Source organism: Lissotriton helveticus, chromosome 1_1 (genome assembly GCF_964261635.1).
Source record: "Lissotriton helveticus chromosome 1_1, aLisHel1.1, whole genome shotgun sequence".
Classification (NCBI taxonomy): domain Eukaryota; kingdom Metazoa; phylum Chordata; class Amphibia; order Caudata; family Salamandridae; genus Lissotriton; species Lissotriton helveticus.
In genome coordinates this window covers 1729856070-1729874648 of record NC_136057.1, presented here as the reverse complement: position 1 = coordinate 1729874648, position 18579 = coordinate 1729856070, and positions in this window count along the sequence as shown.

Sequence of the window (18579 nt, the reverse complement as noted above, 5' to 3'; positions counted from 1 at the left end):
ACAAGCAGGCGACAGGGGCACGAAAACTGAGGCACAAGCAGGCAACAGGGGCACACGGAGGCACAAGCAGTGACCTGAGAGGAGCCTCAAAGTCCTGAATAGGCTCCCTGTTGTACCCAGGACAAAGAAGTGGACTCAAAGGGCCATAATGCTAACCCACTTCTCAAGCTACACGTCTACAACAAGCCTTTAATGCAAGTGCCCAGCGGCAGCTGGACCTGGATTGGCCTGCAGCTAAAGCCCTCGCAGCAGCCGCCCCTCCAGGAGCCGATCCATCCCTGCTCACCAACCTGCCAGCACTACCCCCTACAACCACTTAGCCTGGCTCCAGCGCAATATGAAGGGAGAATGTATGTATTTATTTATTTAATGCATTTTTATATAGCGCAGACTTCACCCAAAGGTGTCAGAGCGCTTCACAATAGAACCAAGTACGTTACATGAGGAGAATATTACATATTTACACGTTACAGAAACAAACGAGAAGCAAAAAAAAAGGTACAATAAAACAATAGATGGCAGTCACACACAAAAATACACTAAAGGATAAAGAATGCAGAGGCATACATTACAAATGTTCAAACAGTGCAGCAAGTACCTTCCCTAAAGCATAGCAGGCCCCGGGAGACCGACCCCAAAACCTGCCCAATTAGCTGCATTGGCAGCCAGTAAACACTGATGTGGCAGCCAGCCACACACTTCCCTTCATCTCAGGAGCGAAAGGGAACGAGAAGAGGCGAGAACCCATCACCCAAAGTAAAGCAGGCCCCGTGGCACCGAGCCGAAGGAGGTGTACAGCCGGCCCTCGCCTCCATACTGACATGCTGGCCTGTGTGGAAGCCCCCAATAGAAGTTTTATCCCGCACCAAGGCACTCATTGGCACACGTGGCAATGCACCTGTACATCCTTCAAGCTCAGGACACACGAACACATGCCAGTTGCACCTTATCTCCGTGTCTGGTGGCAACTTAGCATCCGGCCCTAAACACACACGTACTGCACTGTTCGTTGTGTGGAGCGCTGTCTAGTGCAGGCTTCTCCAACGAGTGGCTCACCAGCTACCTATCAGTAACTCTCCTGTGGGCAGCCATGCCTGTTAAATTAAAAGCTATTGCTTTGTTAATTTAATATATGGGTACCAAATTTGAAAAAGGTGCATTTGAAATGAAAAAGTATATGTCCCTAACTCACAAGCTGTTATTTGGAGAACATGGTGGAATTTTTAAATGACATTTAAAGCGGATATTGGAGTGATTAATCATGCGGCACTGGGGAGACATCCCTATTATTACCTTGGTGCCAGTAGCATTGCCCCTACGTAGAGGCATTCCAAATTGATAAGACCATTTTCACATTACTGCTGGTAGCCATTCCTGATGAATATAGGCGATCACTGCTTGTAACTTTGCATTTGATGCCCCCTGATGTAATCTTGTATGATGTGGCCACTATGCAAGGCTAATAGTAGCTCGGGATGATTTTCATTGAACAGAAGTAGCTCTTACTTCACAAAAGGTTGGAGAACCCTAGGACTACCACAATAAAGGCGCTGGTGCATCACTACCACCATCCCCAACCTCCCAGTGGACCTACCTACTGCCCCCCGCCCGCACCTCAGCCACAAACAAACTATCCATTCTATCACATATTGACTTTGTATTGACCCTGTACAGCTCTCAGCTTCCTTTCGGATACGTTCGCGTGACACAAAAATCACCAACATACATGTAGTAAAAAGATATATAATAACAATTCAACAATACATTCTTCATGATGCACTCTACTTCCTTCCACTGTACTAAAGTGACCACTTGACAACTACTTACATGCATGCGAGAATGCAGCCCGGCCACTGTACGTTTTCAAGCTCGAAACGGATGTCATTTGGAAATAACTTTAGCACTTCCGGGCTAGCACAACAGCCAATCCCACGGTTTAGGTGGGGTAGTGCTAATATGTAACGTAATCCAGGATTGGAGGTTTAGAGTCACTTTACCCAATCTTAGTCCGCTGCACAGAATTCTAAATGTTGATTGGCTGCAAAGGCTACATGTGCTTTTGCCCAGGGTGTAATCTGGCGGGTACCGCTCACGCTCAGTTGTGTGTGGCGGTTGGTGTGCGTTTGAGTTTGCCGGGCGACGTTACTCTTGTTCGTCCCGTACAAATTTAGCTAGTGTGAGGCTGGCTGTGGTTTTTGAGGGGAGTAGTGCGGGTTAGCAGAGCAGACCCAAGTAGTCACTGAGTCATGGGGGGGACCAGGAACGCGTTGTCACGTGGGTTGGATCATTTTGTCAGACAGGGCACTTTTGGCTGTTTACCACTTTCTGGGGTGTATGGCTAACTAGGTCGGTAACTGTTTTACAAGTTGCGACCGGGTCCCGGCAGAACACCACGTGACATTCCATTTTGACGATACGGAGTGTTCCCCGCGCCCCCTCCGCTCCACCCTCGTCAGGCTCCTCCCCGGTCTCCCTCCAGGCATGGGAGACCGGCAACACCGGCAAAGGCTTCCCCCAGGCAGGGGGAAGCAGCAAACAGCAAGGCTTCTCTTTCCCTCCCCCGGGCTGCGGGTGCAGGACTTCCGGCCGGCCGCGAAGGGATTGGCCGGCCGGCCAGGTACTTCCGGGTCGCCGCGGGCAGCGCGGCGGCCCTCGCTAGGCAGGCAGGCGGGCAGAAATCGCGAGGTGGGCACTCGCTGGGGGCGTGAGAGGACACGGACGGCGGGAGGGGGCGGGAGAGGACACGAACGGCGGGAGGGGGGCGGGAGAGGACACGGACGGCGGGAGGGGGCGGGAGAGGACACGGACGGCGGGAAACGTGCACAGGACAGCAAGGGGGGCGGAAAGGCACACGGAGGGGGCGGGAATGGACAGCGCATCTGAATTCACTTTCAGTGAAAGGGGAGGGAACGGGAAAAAACGTAACTCCGCCCTGGGAAAAAATCTCCGGAACGCCCCCGAATCTGGTCCAGCCTTGATGGACAGATCCGGCACTCAATGGCTAGCCTCCATTTATGGAGCTAACCAATGAGAGCCGGGGGACGTTCCAGGAGTCCTTATTGACGACATAGGATTTCACCTGCGCTGAAGAGCTGCGCAGAGCGCAGCCTTCGGCAGGCGAAACCCAAAAAGGAACAGGCCTGTCACGAGCATGGGGCTCGAGAAAGTGCAGGCTTTGTGGCAAACAGCTCCAGCTGCCTTCCCTTTTGGCGACTCTCAGTGGGAGCCTGTGTGGGCCCAATCATTTGAAAGAAGGCAGGCCATTCTCAAAACCCAAAGGACCATTTTCCAAAAACGTTGGAACGGCAGCGGCCATGTTTATGAGTCAGACTAGTGGAGTTCAATTCACATCCATCTTACTGGCTTGATCTTTGGCAACAAAAAAGGGGTTGGAAATGCTTCCACTATGTGCATACATTTACACGGCATTATTGCATTGAGTTATAATTGAGCAAATATTCTGCTGTGGGAAGAAGAGCTCAATGGTACGCGTTCCAATAAAGATGAGACACTTCTATTCTCCCAAGTTTAATTAATTCTACATAACCTAATTTAAGTATGACAACTTATAAATTATCTAATGCGTGAGAAGAAAATGATACCTGCCTGTACTGGTATTGTCTTGTTTAGATTCAGAAATAACCATCACCTTTCTTTTATTTAGAGGGCAATTTAACCATGTCATACTTTAGTATTCAAATCTGAGGTTCTGTAGCCTGTGAGGAGTGGAGTTCAGACCATATCTGCTTCATTGGCCTGAGTTTGGGCCACAAAATGAGGTGGAACTACTACAAAGTAGAATACTGTGCATACCTTGAAATAATATTATTGCCTGGATGTAGGAAGGAGGAAAGCTTCAGTTGTGGAGAGAGCAGCTCTAATGTACATGTTCCAATTAAGGAGAGCCTCTTCTATCCTCCCAAGTTTCCTTAGTGCTTCCTAGTCTAATTTGTATATGAGAATGTATGAAAGATCTAACGTTGGAGAAGAAAATGGTAGTTACCTGTAACTACAGTTATCCAGTATATCCTTTTATTTTTTTTAAAAACAGCTGTATTGGTTTTTTGGTCAAGCCTAGCTCAGCGCGCATGCAATGCTCTAGGAGATGACCTTTAGAAATTGGTCTGCTCTTTTCCACACACTCGTGCATGTGGCGGCATCCACCTTGCGGGAGCGAGCAGCGGCGCACAAGGGCCATCTGTTTGTAATTAGCATGGCCACGCCTGTTTAAAACTGCACCCGAGTACTTCACAGGCCGTCAAGCGCAGAGGCCATCTGTTTATAATTAACGTGGCCGCGCTTGTTTAAAACCGCACCTGAGTACTTCACAGGACTTCAAGCGCAGGGACAATCTGTTTATAATTAGCGTGGCCGCGCTTGTTTTAAGCACCATTGTGATGTCACTGCACCCTATACACACACTTCTCCGCATCATTCTGCGTAGTGTTTACAGCTGGAATCGGTGACAACGAAGGTTTTCGGCCGGATACCCACCGAAATACATATTTTTATTTCCTACCCAGAAGAGACAATAACGTCACGTGAGGTGCCTCAAACTAGACTGGCAGCTGATGGTTAAGACACAATGCACTGTCTAAATCTCTAATGTGGATCAAACACACAAGCAAGTCTCAGGCCTCTCACACATGTTCAACAATCACATTAACATTTCACTCCGTTTGAGCATTGGCGTACTTTCACGCAGAAAAAGCTCCACCATCAAACAATGTCAGTGTTGTGCTGAGCATACACAACCCCTCGGTCTGTAACAGGCAATATTAATAAACTTGCAGTTACGCGATGAATTATTAGTGCACCTTACTTTCAACACACCCAGCAGACATTTTTCAGGCACTGCTTTTTGGGTCTGGCTTGACATCACAGTTGTTACCAGTTATTTCACATATACATAGTGGACACTGATCCAACCTGGGCACTGTTTTTCCTCTCACCTCATGCTACTTGATGTTTGATGCTTAATCCTGCATCTTATGGAAAGCTGTCTTACAATGCATGAGGGTCTGTTTTAAAATCCGAAAAGGGTATCATAACACATTCAATTGGTATCTGAGGTGCATTATATACAAAAGCAATCCTTTTGTATTGTTTTTACATTGCATCAGGTTTTTCTTTAATATTATGCACAGTACTCACAATACAAGCCAGACCTATTGGCTTGGCCAATGCTTGTTGGAAAGTATGTCAGACAGTGGAAACAGCAGTTTCCTGTTGCACCATGAGATCGGATGCTGAAGGAGAATCAGCATAGACTGATACAGGAAGGTCCTAACATAATTTACCTATGAGTGTGTTCTTCTCTTTTTGCTCACAGGCCCTATGTAAAGGGTCAGAGGAACAGCATTGCATGCACGCTGAACTCTCCGTTCTGACTACAGAATAGGTGAACCATGCGATGTACGTTTGCTACAAGTCGTACGCTAGATGGAATGCGTCAGCAGTGTCATGCACATTCAAATCTGGGGCCTCTCTGCTAAGAAAGAGATCAAAGATACCAACAGTGGCAACGAGAACCAAGCCATTATACACTTAAAAGGGGTTTCATTTGCTACTATTATGAATTCAACAGGCAAACACCAGGGTTTTTTGGTTGCCACGGGCTGGGGTATAAGTCAGTGACTGGCCTTAAAATCGAGGCAATTAAGATTGTTTCTAGTCGGAGAACAAAATCTGGCCTTGTATTTGAGGAAAGCTCATCTTTTTTTCCCCCAACCAGTAGTATCTCTTTGTTTTTACTTGTTCTAATTCCTTCAGTACTATCCTAGATAATAATATCTGTAATATATGCTCATAGACAATACAATACATCTTTAACATTTTAAATAATTCCACATCGCTGTCTGTCAAACAGACAATAATGAGTATCGCATTGAATGTGGAAAGTCCAAAATAGCGATAGTGCGCACCCACGGTGATGTGTACTGTACAGAACGCGTAGGAATGTAATGATTCAAGTACTTCGAAATCAGCACACACATTTTGCACTGAAACTGTGTACTAGCACGTCTCAGAGTCTTTTAATTTAACAGTGTTGTCCCGAAAGCACCCTTTAAAACAAGCATTGGCATAGCCAATAGGTCTCGCCTTTGGGCGTTAAACTGGTACTAATCTGGTGGAACCTATGTCCAAACAGTGTAAACAAGAGTAAAAATTACAAAATAATGGAGTAATACTATCAGAAAATGTGTTACATTACGCCGCATAATTTGGTCTCCCTTGCCGCATAATTTAGTCAACCCTGCCGCATAATTTGACTCTTTACTGCTGCACAATTCCTCTGGGCCTGGTGATAGTCTGTGTACAGTTGGGTTGGCGTTACTACAACTAATAAAAATGTCTTGGCAACAAACATTGCTATCTGTCCCTCACCCCTTCTCAGGCAGGCCATCCCAACAGTTAGAGCTACCACATGCGACTCATTACTATGTGAGACCAAACTGCTCTATATGTCGGACATGATCAGTCTGTGAAGAATAGAACATAATACGAGTTGGACAGCACGGGGTTATACTGCAGTACGCATGCTACTGTCCCATTCATTACTTGCACTGGGAGATGACATCCTATTTACAGTGTATGGCAATCTATCAATGGAAGTAATAAATGTATGTTTTTTTTCCAACAATTTACCACTCAAGAGGTCTAACCCTCATTTACCAAAATCAAGGAGCCTTATTACAGTTCCTAAACTCTTTTGTGTGAGCCAAGAGCCGTTCATGCCACTGAGACGCAATAATGGGGTTCCCTTAACCCCTCTTCTCCTCTAGCTGAAAAGCCTTGCTCTCGCCCCAGATCAGCAGGACTGACCTTCTTCCATTGTCTCATGGGAGGTGCTCTGGTTTCCTTCCATGCACTGTGATTTCTCCTCACCAACAGCAGGACACTGTCAGGCTCTAGCTGCTACTCACCTCTTTTCAAACATGGGATTGTACCCAGAAGACACCATGCCATGTGGCCATTGTCTGTCCAGCCTGTAACCTGTGGTAAATCCTCTGTTACTCCCACCCAAAAGCCCCTTTATGAGTAAAATCCCATAATATGTGTTTCAGATCTGCTGGTGGGACTCCACACTGGGGCATCCTGGACAGGCCCTGTGATAAATCGAACTAATCTTGTAGGGTGATAAATGGGCCCCGTGCACTATATTAAATTGCATACGCTTGAAGCAAGTATTGAATGAGATTTTATGAGGCTAGGTTAATCTTTTAAGTCATTCTTCATCATTATATTCACAGGCTAAGTAATATTCCAATTTCTCTCTTAAAAGGGTCAGTAATGCGTGGTTGCCGGTAATCTTCATTACTCCGAGTCCTGGTCTTCCCATTCCATTGCTAAACCCGTCCCTCCCTCCCTGTTTCTATTTATGGTGATTGATTTGTGTTTTCCATCTTCTTGGGTTTCTTTGATAGTCTCAGGATATGTGGATGGCACACTTCCCCTTTGTGCATGCCGCGACAGATAGGCGGCGCCATAGTGGGGGAAGTATTCAACTTGCTAGGTAATAGGTTTCTGTAGAGCAGACAAGCTGCTCCTTGGTAAGGAATGGGATGGGAAGATGGACGAGGAGGTAATGCACCCGTATGTTGTAATGCCAGCTAACTAGTCCACTTTCGTCACCCAGTTCATGAAGCATTTGCATAACACCATGCCCTACAGGTTCTTCATGCATAAAATTCTGTCTAAAGGGCGGCCATTAGCCATCTATGCAATTGGAACTGTCCTCTCTGGAGTGCGGTCTCACCATGCAAAGTGAGAAAACTGCCCACCTGAGAAGATAGACCCTTGATTGGAATTAATGACACATATGGTGTGCCAAGCAAGTGAGGTTACAACATTTCTCCCAGCAACTAACTGTGACCTCAACAAACCAAGGGAGGCACTGAAGAGGAGTGTTCCAGGTAAGAAAATGCAGTGCCAGCTTTCGTAACTGTGAAGGCATGTATCCAGTTTCAAAGAGGAGATGCCCAGCCCACCATCTAGATGCCCATTGGAGCTGGGCCGCTAAATCGTAGATTTCATAACTTGGATCTCCCAAATACCCCTTTTTCAGGGGGTACCTTGAGTTTCTCAAAACTATACTTCTTGTCCTTGTGCCCTACAGGGGATCGCCTCGTATTTATCCAAGTCTTAAGATAGTTCCTTATGTCTCTTCACTGAGAGACTGAGATAGTGATACGAACAGACATGGCGATACCACCATTTACGATATTGTAACTCAGCTCTAAACTGACAATGGGAGAAAGGATCCCAATGTTATTTGTGATCACAAAGATCATATATCCATACCAACGTTGCAATCTAGGTAACCTGGTTCACCGTGGTAAGTTGTCATACCTAGATAATGAAAGGTGCATTGCTCCCAATGTAGTTGTCCACCCCGCAGGTTGACCGCCTTTTGCAAAGGTTTGAGGCACAATGGAACTAGGGAGACTTACTCCAGTTAACCACCCCAGCCCAAAACGTGATGAAAAGCTGATACTGATCCAGGGATTTAAAAGAAGTCTCTCACATTCAGGAGCTCATCCTCAGCAGATAGAGAAATTAAATGTAGAACACCTCCTGCCAGAAGCATGCACTGCTCCCCCACATTACACTGCCAAGGGCTCTATGGCCTAGGCAAAAAGCAAAAAGCCCTGGCGCGTACCGAGCTAATTTGGTACTTGGGCAAGATTAGGTTGCCTGTTCTAATTCTGGTCACCAGTCTGCCATAGAGTACCTTAACCCATCAAACTATTTGTTTGCCAAGACCACATTTCTCCAAGAATCTAATATAGCACCTGTTCATAGTATTTAAGGCCATTTCCAAATCTAAGGCAAGGCAATCAGAGTTACACCAGCACATCTCAAGAAAACTTAATATTCTTCTGACATTTAAGGATGTATTACAAGAGGGTATAGAAGAGTTTTAGACAGCGTGCATCAATAAGGGTAAAATGGGAAGAAGTTGTTTTGTAAGAATTCTACCAAGTATTTTATATCACGTATTCAAGATTGAGAGAGGCATGGATGAGGCGATGTTTAAGGGGTCAATAATCACAAAAAGACCTGGTCCTCAAGGCAATTAGTCTTATGAATCTGTGAACATCTGTGGATTGCCAAAAGATCATTCCAATCACAACTCTGATTCTAGAGATTATTACTATGTTCCAGTCTATTGCCAAAATAAAAGATAGCCATTCTCTGATGAACATGTAACCAGACAACAGAGTACAAACATCCACTAGAAGGACAACATTTGAAAAAATGTGTGAATAGCTAGATGACACCTCACGGGCGCACCACCAATGGGACCCCTGGTTGGTACTCACCAGGTTGGCCCTGTTCTCATCATCGGTGTTACCTAGCTCAACGTAAACGTGTCCGAAACCCAAAGGAAAAGGAGACAGTGAATGGTGCAGTGTTCGCAAAACTTATATGTGACAAGGACTAACAACGTTCAACATATAACACACAAAATATACTGTGCATACAAGATACAGAAACCTTTTACTCGCATTCTCTTGTTGCAAACAGCAAACATATATACATAAAAGGAGAGATGCGAATACTACCTATCGATTCGCACTCAGCTCACAGCCGACATGTTTCATTGCCTTGGTTTTTATCAGGCAATTTCTTCAGGGCAAACAGTATTGAGGTGCCACTGCCAGCGGTACTGTGCTTTGCGTGCTAGATGGCAACTTTTGCTTTCATACCGTTACGGAGACGACTTTCTAAGATCATGGACCAACTCCCGATCGGTGAGTATGGTCTTTCCTCCCTTCTATACTTTTATCAGTGGAGACAACTCGTTCGGCGTCTTCTCGGCACCAGTGCACTTTCTAAGATCATGGACCAACTCCCGACCGGTGAGTATGGTCTTTCCTCCCTTCTATACTTTTATCAGTGGAGACAACTCGTTCGGCGTCTTCTCGGCACCAGTGCACTTTCTAAGATCATGGACCAACTCCCGATCGGTGAGTATGGTCTTTCCTCCCTTCTATACTTTTATCAGTGGAGACAACTCGTTCGGCGTCTTCTCGGCACCAGTGCACTTTCTAAGATCATGGACCAACTCCCGACCGGTGAGTATGGTCTTTCCTCCCTTCTATACTTTTATCAGTGGAGACAACTCGTTCGGCGTCTTCTCGGCACCAGTGCACTTTCTAAGATCATGGACCAACTCCCGATCGGTGAGTATGGTCTTTCCTCCCTTCTATACTTTTATCAGTGGAGACAACTCGTTCGGCGTCTTCTCGGCACCAGTGCACTGGTGCCGAGAAGACGCAAAACGAGTTGTCTCCACTGATAAAAGTATAGAAGGGAGGAAAGACCATACTCACCGATCGGGAGTTGGTCCATGATCTTAGAAAGTCGTCTCCGTAACGGTATGAAAGCAAAAGTTGCCATCTAGCACGCAAAGCACAGTACCGCTGGCAGTGGCACCTCAATACTGTTTGCCCTGAAGAAATTGCCTGATAAAAACCAAGGCAATGAAACATGTCGGCTGTGAGCTGAGTGCGAATCGATAGGTAGTATTCGCATCTCTCCTTTTATGTATATATGTTTGCTGTTTGCAACAAGAGAATGCGAGTAAAAGGTTTCTGTATCTTGTATGCACAGTATATTTTGTGTGTTATATGTTGAACGTTGTTAGTCCTTGTCACATATAAGTTTTGCGAACACTGCACCATTCACTGTCTCCTTTTCCTTTGGGTTTCGGACACGTTTACGTTGAGCTAGGTGACACCCATGATGAGAACAGGGCCAACCTGGTGAGTACCAACCAGGGGTCCCATTGGTGGTGCGCCCGTGAGGTGTCATCTAGCTATTCACACATTTTTTCAAATGTTGTCCTTCTAGTGGATGTTTGTACTGTGTTGTCTGGTTACATGTTCATCAGAGAATGGCTATCTTTTATTTTGGCAATAGACTGGAACATAGTAATAATCTCTAGAATCAGAGTTGTGATTGGAATGATCTTTTGGCAATCCACAGATGTTCACAGATTCATAAGACTAATTGCCTTGAGGACCAGGTCTTTTTGTGATTACTGATTGATTGAGTGGAGGGCGACCTAGTCCTGTACTTCCCTCTTGACTCCTAATATAGGGATAGATGTTTAAGGGGTACCTTCCTGGCGTAGGAATCTAAGCCCACTAGGGCGTCATTCATTGATGTGAGTAAACATCCATGTTGTTGTGTTGTGAAGCCTCAGCGTAACTAGGTTAGGGATCACTAAAGGTGCATACTCGGTGTAGAACTCAAAGGAAGCCCATCAGTTCCGGCGTTTCACTTTTGCCATGTCAATTAGGCCACCTCTAATTTCTTTTTCAGTTATAATGGCTTCCATTTCCTCAGACTGATCACGAGTTAATGGAGGCAATCTCACATCACTTGGATCCCCAACATTAGTGTAGAGTTCCTTACATTAGACAAAGAAGGCCGCTTTGATCTCCTCCTGTGGATACACAGTGATGCCCACTTCGATGTTAAACACAGTAATGCAGGAGGGCTAATGATGTGGTTTGATACGTCATGCCAGGAGTCTGCCTTGCCTGCTTTAGCAACTTCCATATGCATTTTGGCCATGTATAAATTATGATCCATCCATCTTAGCCCCCTCCAACAGTGACACGTGATATTCCCTCATTTGTGCTGATTGCGCTTTTTGCACATCCTCTATCGATGTTGCTTGCTCCAAGCCAAGGGGTGAATTTTCTGTTGCAAGCAGGTCATTTTTAATCACCTTTCGGCCCCAAACATTTGATCCAATGCAAGAACCTCTCACCATCACCTGCAATGCTTCCCATTCGAAGTGTGGTGAACAACCACCCCCTGTATTTTCTTTGAAATTGTCATCAAAGGTTTCTCTTAACATTGCCCTAAAAACTGCATCTGCAAACACGGAGGGCTATCGTCTCCCTCTGGGGACTGGGAATAGGGCCCTGGCATAGTTTATTTGCAAACCCATGGGTTACGGTCTAAAATCTTTTTACCAACATATGTGGCATGAATGACTTAGTACTGTAGAATGGTGGAACAGATTATGCGATCTAACCCGATGTGAAGGCTGTGTGGGGCTGAGTAAATGGAGTAGCTTCTCCCATGCAGATTCACCTACCCCAGGAATCTGTCAGTAACCAATGTAGCAAGCAGTGCTCCAATATGTTGTCATTGTGTACTAATGTCGATCTGGGTGAGGGCGGGGGCAATTTATCTAGAGCTATATCAAGGACACTTAAAATCTCCACCCAATAGCCAGGGTAGCCCTGCCCACCGCAATAGTTTAGTTGAAAGTGAAGTGAAGGCTTTTTGCTCCTTGTTAGATGACATTGTATTGTAATTGCATTTATATAGCGCTTACTACCCCTGACGAGGCGTCAAAGCGCTTTTTCGGCGAGTAGCACCGCAGTACTCATGTTACCTCACCCACAGGAAGCGGGTGCATAGGTGTCAAAGTGTGTCGGGTTTCGTCGTGGACTTCTATGGAGCCTTGGAGAAAAGATGCTGCAGGCGACCAGGAGAGAAGAGTCCGGTTGGATCCAAGGGTGGATCGAAGATGTAGAGTACCTGAAAGCAGAGGGGACAGAGTCTGGGTCACTAGCCAGTGACCAGGAAGGAACCAGGAAGGAACCAGGCGATGTCGGGTTGCAATCAGGTAATGTTGTGAAGCTTGTCTCCGCTGCCACGTAGACCAGGAGGTGTTGACGACAACCAGGAGCTGGGCATGAACTGTCCCACAAAGGTTCTCGTTACCGGCGGTGTCGGATCTCGATTCGGAGTCAACAGGCCTTGGCAAATGCAACCCATGCAGGAATCAAAGATGGCTTCTGGATCACACCAGCAAGGTCTGATGGGCTGCTCCTTTTCAGGGGAGCAAGGGCCAGTCAGGAGCAACCAGACCAGCATTGAAAATTTGTAGGTTCGTCGACACAGAGGCCACTAGCCAACGGGCAAGTGACCGGACAGACGCGTCAAGCAGGAAATTGCAAAAGGGACCCACGCAGCACTCGGTGAGTGTGGAGAAGTGATCTTCAGTGCAAAGGATGCTCAGGGCTGGGGCATCTCAATTCCTAATGCACAGCTTCAAGGATGCCTCAGGAGCTGCACAGAAAGCACTTTGCTGGCTATCCATGATGGCCAGTCCCACATCTCACGTCGCCCCCACGGGTCTCAGATTTGCTGTGGCTGTGGATCAAGCTGTTGGATGTCTGGAAGTCTGGTTCTTGTTGTTCTCTGTCGTTTGAGCTCTGGCGGGAGCAACAACAAAGCAAACTGTTGAGCGCTTGATGGTGCCTGCTTGCACAGGGTGGTCACTCCTTGACCACAAGGGAGATTCTTCAGTCTTCTACGTCGAGTAGGATGTCGAAGGGTCCGGTGTTTTGTATCAGAGTTTCAGTCAGGATTATCTAAAGTCTTGGGACACAGCTCCTACCTTTATTCCAAATCAAAGGGCTGGATTACCTGCTAGGTCCCTCCTATGGGTGGGAGCCAGGAAGGGGGTGGTTACACCCCTTTCCCTTTGTCCAGTTTCACGCCAGAGCTGGGGCTAGAGTGCCCCAGCACCGGTTTGAACTGGACTATGCATGGGACACCTTGTGTGCCCCAGGCAGTGTCTCGTTTCATACAGCCCTCCCTGCCCCAATCCACTATCTCCTGTCGGGGGTGGTGCTAGCACCTCCCTGTGACAGGAAACCTATTGTCCAAGCCTCCCTCGCTGGAAGGGCTCCCAGCAGCAGGAGGTCAGACTTGTGTCTGTGGCAGCAGCATCCATTTTGTGATGCTAAGGCTCTGGTTAACTTTAACCGGGTTTAAGGAAAGTAACATGTCTTCTCCCTCTAGAAGGGTGGAATGCTACCCCCGTCGCCAGAACTGGCGAGGGGGTAGTATTCCAAAGCGTATGACACCTTACACGACATGTTTTGATAAAGCCAAACCAAAGTTAGCAATAACCGCGAGGATTATAATGCACTTAAGAGTATATGGTATGGCAATATCCTAGAACAGCTATAAGGACATGGTTCCGAAAGCTGCAGACAGGCTCAGCTCATGCTAGAGCACCATCTCACATAAAACCAAGCACTCTGCCTCCAGGATTGTTAAGGCCTGCCATAGGAGTGACTTATAGGTGCATATGTGTCTAGATTATAAGGTTAGATATAGGAATGCTATACCTAAGCAAGGGGTGATTACACGACCTTTCCCCAGCTGAGTGATCAGCCAGTTGTGTCAGTTTGGATGGCCAGCTAGGGGTGGCAAAAGATATGCTGCAGCCCCTGGTAGGCCTTGGGTGCACCTATGCCCTGGGTACCTATAGTACACTGTACAGGGACTCATAAGAGTGACCCAAATCCCAATTAGTTATGTACCTAGGGTACATGGAGTCCATTTTTACAGAGAGAGCAGATAGCCTGGGGCCCTGATTAGCAGGATCCTAGGTCATCTAAGTCGAAAACCAGCTAAACACAAGTCAAAAACATCTGGGGTAACCATAGTCAGGTATCCACCTTCCTACAGGGGATATTAGTCAGTTATTTGGAGTGAGAAAGATAGCGGAGGGATAAAAGTGGAAGAAAGGTTTGCATTCATATAGCACTTTTTACCCCTGATAGGTGTTGAAGCGCTTTTCTGGCAAGTAGCACGCCACTCCGGAACCCATAAAGGATTAGTGGTGAATTAGTATAGTTGAATATGGAATTTGAAAAGTGAACATGTTAGTCTGTTAATATGTTTTAACCTGTTTTATTCTACTGTAGCTACTATTCAGTATGGCTAAAAGTTATTGGTGTAAAGGAGCTCGGAGTGAAGTGGTCTAAAATTGAGTGTAGTGTTATGGGGTAGAGTGGCGTTGGGTAGAGTGGCATAGAGGGGAATGGCTGCAGTTGCATGGAGTGGTGTAGTGTAGAGTGGAGTTGCGTAGAGTGCAGTTTCGTAGAATCAATATGCAGGTATAGACAGATAATGGATCATCAACATTATAGATGACGAAATCAAACCCTAAAAAGGTACTAATTCAGAAACTTTGAAATGCAAACTAAGAGCAGGACAAATCAACTCCTTCCTATGTAAAAACGTTAAGATGGCACAAAAACGCTGGCTACCTAGCAACTAATGACAACCTAAGGCACCCAAAAAGGGATAGCAACATAGAAGGTTAACATTGCCAGAGATGAAAACCTTCATCAGGCTTGTAGGATACACAAATAATCTGTGCCTTTCCTTTTACTATATAATGTCCAAACTAAGCGTCCAAAAACTTTAAACACTGTAAACAAGTAGACTCTGAGAACACGTAGAAGTGTAACAATGTCAATAAAGCATTATTGTGTAGTAATGGGTGCAGAATCAAAATGCAACCTGAGTGTCCTTAAGGGATGTGTGCAGAGGGTAGCAGCGGCTCATACTCACTACCCTCAAAGACCCCGGCAGCAAAAAGCACCCGAGTTCGATTGTAAGAGCTGGAAAGGACCTGGTGTCCAGAGTTCAGTACGCTCACGTCCCCTTCAACATACTCAGCTCAATACTGGGCCTGAGCCCTGGAGTAGAACCATACTAAAGGATGACTGTCACATAAAGGCCATAACAACAATCACCAGTGGTGTGGAATCCAATTAAACATATTTGTTCCAATCAACTAATGATGATGTGCCAAACCTTTTCCTCGTTTTATTTATTTTTTAAACGAGAAGGATGTCACACTCTTTAAATGTAATTGAATCATTCATTATACACGTAATACGTTGTTGAAGGTCATTTACCCTATGTTTTAACTAAACAACAGATACAAATGCAAACGTGCAAACTTCCTAAGCAATAAAAACTAGAGGTATATTTTCCAATCGCTATAACACCACGCTTTTATAGTTTTCAGGCTTCCTGCACTCTCAGAAGCTCTTCATGTAATGAGTGACCTAATAAAAAGCAACATTTTATGATTTTAGAAAGTACTAAATGTGCCTCTCTGATATGAGAAAGAAATTGTTCAACCACTTATTAATGCTAATAATTTGAAGCATCTTTCAGGAAACTGTGGTAATATTACTACTAGGGCCTGAAGATGAGTGTTCCATATTGTGCAGGTTTAAATTGTGCGCACTCTAATCTGTGTTAGCACAGGCAACAGCACCTTAGCAGGCGCATAATTTGCACCCGGTTCCAATTTGCAGGCCCAATAAAATGGGTTCCTGCGCGAAGCCAGAAGATTTCAGACTCTACACGGTGCACAAATAGTCTGTCTGCACTATTTGCATCTGCAATTTGCACCATATTTTGTAGTCATCAACCATGGATAAACAGCTGCAAAACACAGCCAGCTAGTAATGCTCCGTCCTTCGGCCATCTTGCTAGGATTACCCTGAACCAGCTGTCTGTCCTGCTGAAAGACCTCAACCAGCGTAATGTGAAATGGCCGACAGCCGAGGATGACCTGACTATGAAACTGCTTGATCTAGTGGTACCAAGAGCGGCATTAAAAGATATGCTTTCAGCCAGAAATGATCACAATTGTTTAGTTCGAGACTTTTCAAACCCAAAACTGCATGGTTGGTGGTGAAATAATTCTGTTTAATAGCACCTTCTTCCTCAGGTTGTATGAGCTTCATTCGTTGGAAGCTTCGTCTATTCCAGAGGAGGCATTTCAAGTTTCCAGGCTTTATTAAAAACACTTCGACAATCTGAGTCTGGTGAACAGCGCAGGTTATATAACAAGCTGTCGCCACTGCGGAACGACAGATGCTTCTTTACATCACGCTTTCTCCCCAAAAAAAGTGCATACACCGAGTAATGAAGAGGAGAGTGTCACGCCACCAGTAAAGCATCCAGTCCAGGTGGGCGTGGAAAAAAGTGGACAGGGTGGTAACCAGGAGGGACTAAAAAGCCTCTGCAATAATAACACCACGTTTAGCATAATAGGTGATGCAAAATGACGTGTACCAATTGGGAAACACGAGCGGAGCGTAAAGCGAACTTCTGGAACCGTATTGATTCCAAGAAGTCCTCGCATGGCGAGAGCAGCGCATGTGCACTGCTAACACCAGGCGAGATCTAAAAAGGCAATGAGAGGGCTGTAAGCCCAGAGTAAAAACAGAACGTCTCGAAGAGACAGGGCATGCCCTGCCAGGGCTCAACATATAAACTACATAGGAAATCTACAGCATGGTTCTCCAATGAGTAGCTTGTGAGCAACTGTTAGCTCTGCAGCTACACATAAGCATCTCTTATATACGCAGCCCAGCCTAATAATGTAATTAATATATGTAAACCAAGTTTGAAAGGTGTGCATTCAAGATGAAAATGTGTGTATTTTCAGAACTCATGTGCTGTTTGGGGAGACTTATTACTAATATTAGCTTGGTGCCAGGCCAGGGGCATTGCAGCTATGTTATGTATTATTGCAGAAAAAGTTGGCGACACCTGAACCACATCGTCAAGTTGAAGTAAGAACGGACAATCCTCCTGTCATTATCAATTTTCTCGAAACAACTGAAAATTCTTTTTTTCCCTCATTTTTGAAAAAATCCAGAACATTAAATTCTTAAATGTAACTCTCTTCCCCTCACAGGTGGGAGACCTTCTAACTTTCCTTTAGCCAGCGTATATCTCCCATCTGTGTTAACCAGGGTGGAGTCTGCGATGAATGGTACTCCAGGCCTCACCCATGCACCACCCTTGGTATACGCTGTAAATGTGGCAGCAAACATCTGGACTTTTCGTCTATGCTACCTCTAACACACTTAGTGCTAGTTAAGTGTGTCTCTGGCAAGAGTGTTATGTGTATTTATCTTTTTTAAGCAGGGAGTGTACAATGCATTTCTTACTCATGGTTCCATACTCTATATGTTTCAGGTATTGGGCATGTATTTAATGAACCTGTCATGGGGTGTAATATCAGGGTGCCTCCTATGTAGCACACCGCTAGGCACTACACTTGCACTAACGCCTATTATCTGCCCCTTTCCCAGCAGTCAATTCGAATCCTCCAGTTTTATCGTCTTAGCCCGCACAGATTGGCCTTATAACATCCACCAACACCAGGACAGATTTTTTTTTTTTTAATCCCTCCAAATAATTAACCCACACATATGTAGAACACTGAGGTACACCTATAGTATTGTGTGCTAAGGAGATAGCAAAGTTAAATGCTTGCCAACCAGCTCTGCACTCACACCCAGCCAAGCATCATACAAATGAATTTGGTGGGACCCATAAAAGAGGGGCACAAGGATTACGGAAAACAAGAAGGCCTGAAAAGTAGCCCGCCTCGAAGTAGGGCCAGGTGTGGTGAAAAACTTAAAAATGCAAACTTCTAGAACAGCAGTTCTTAACCTGAGGCCAGAGACCCCTGGGGGTCTGCAAGTGTATATAAATAAAGAAGCAACTTGTCAAATTGAAAATGTCCTTTTGATGATTTGGAATTTGAAACTGGAGTCTAAAAATGAAGTTAGTATCCTTAGATTGATTTGTGGGAACAGTGCAAGTGTATCAGAGACCATATAGTATGGACAATGAATATCCTTAATTGAGTTTAGAAAATATTCACCCTTCCAATTGAAATTACATTTTTGATTTTTGATTTTACAT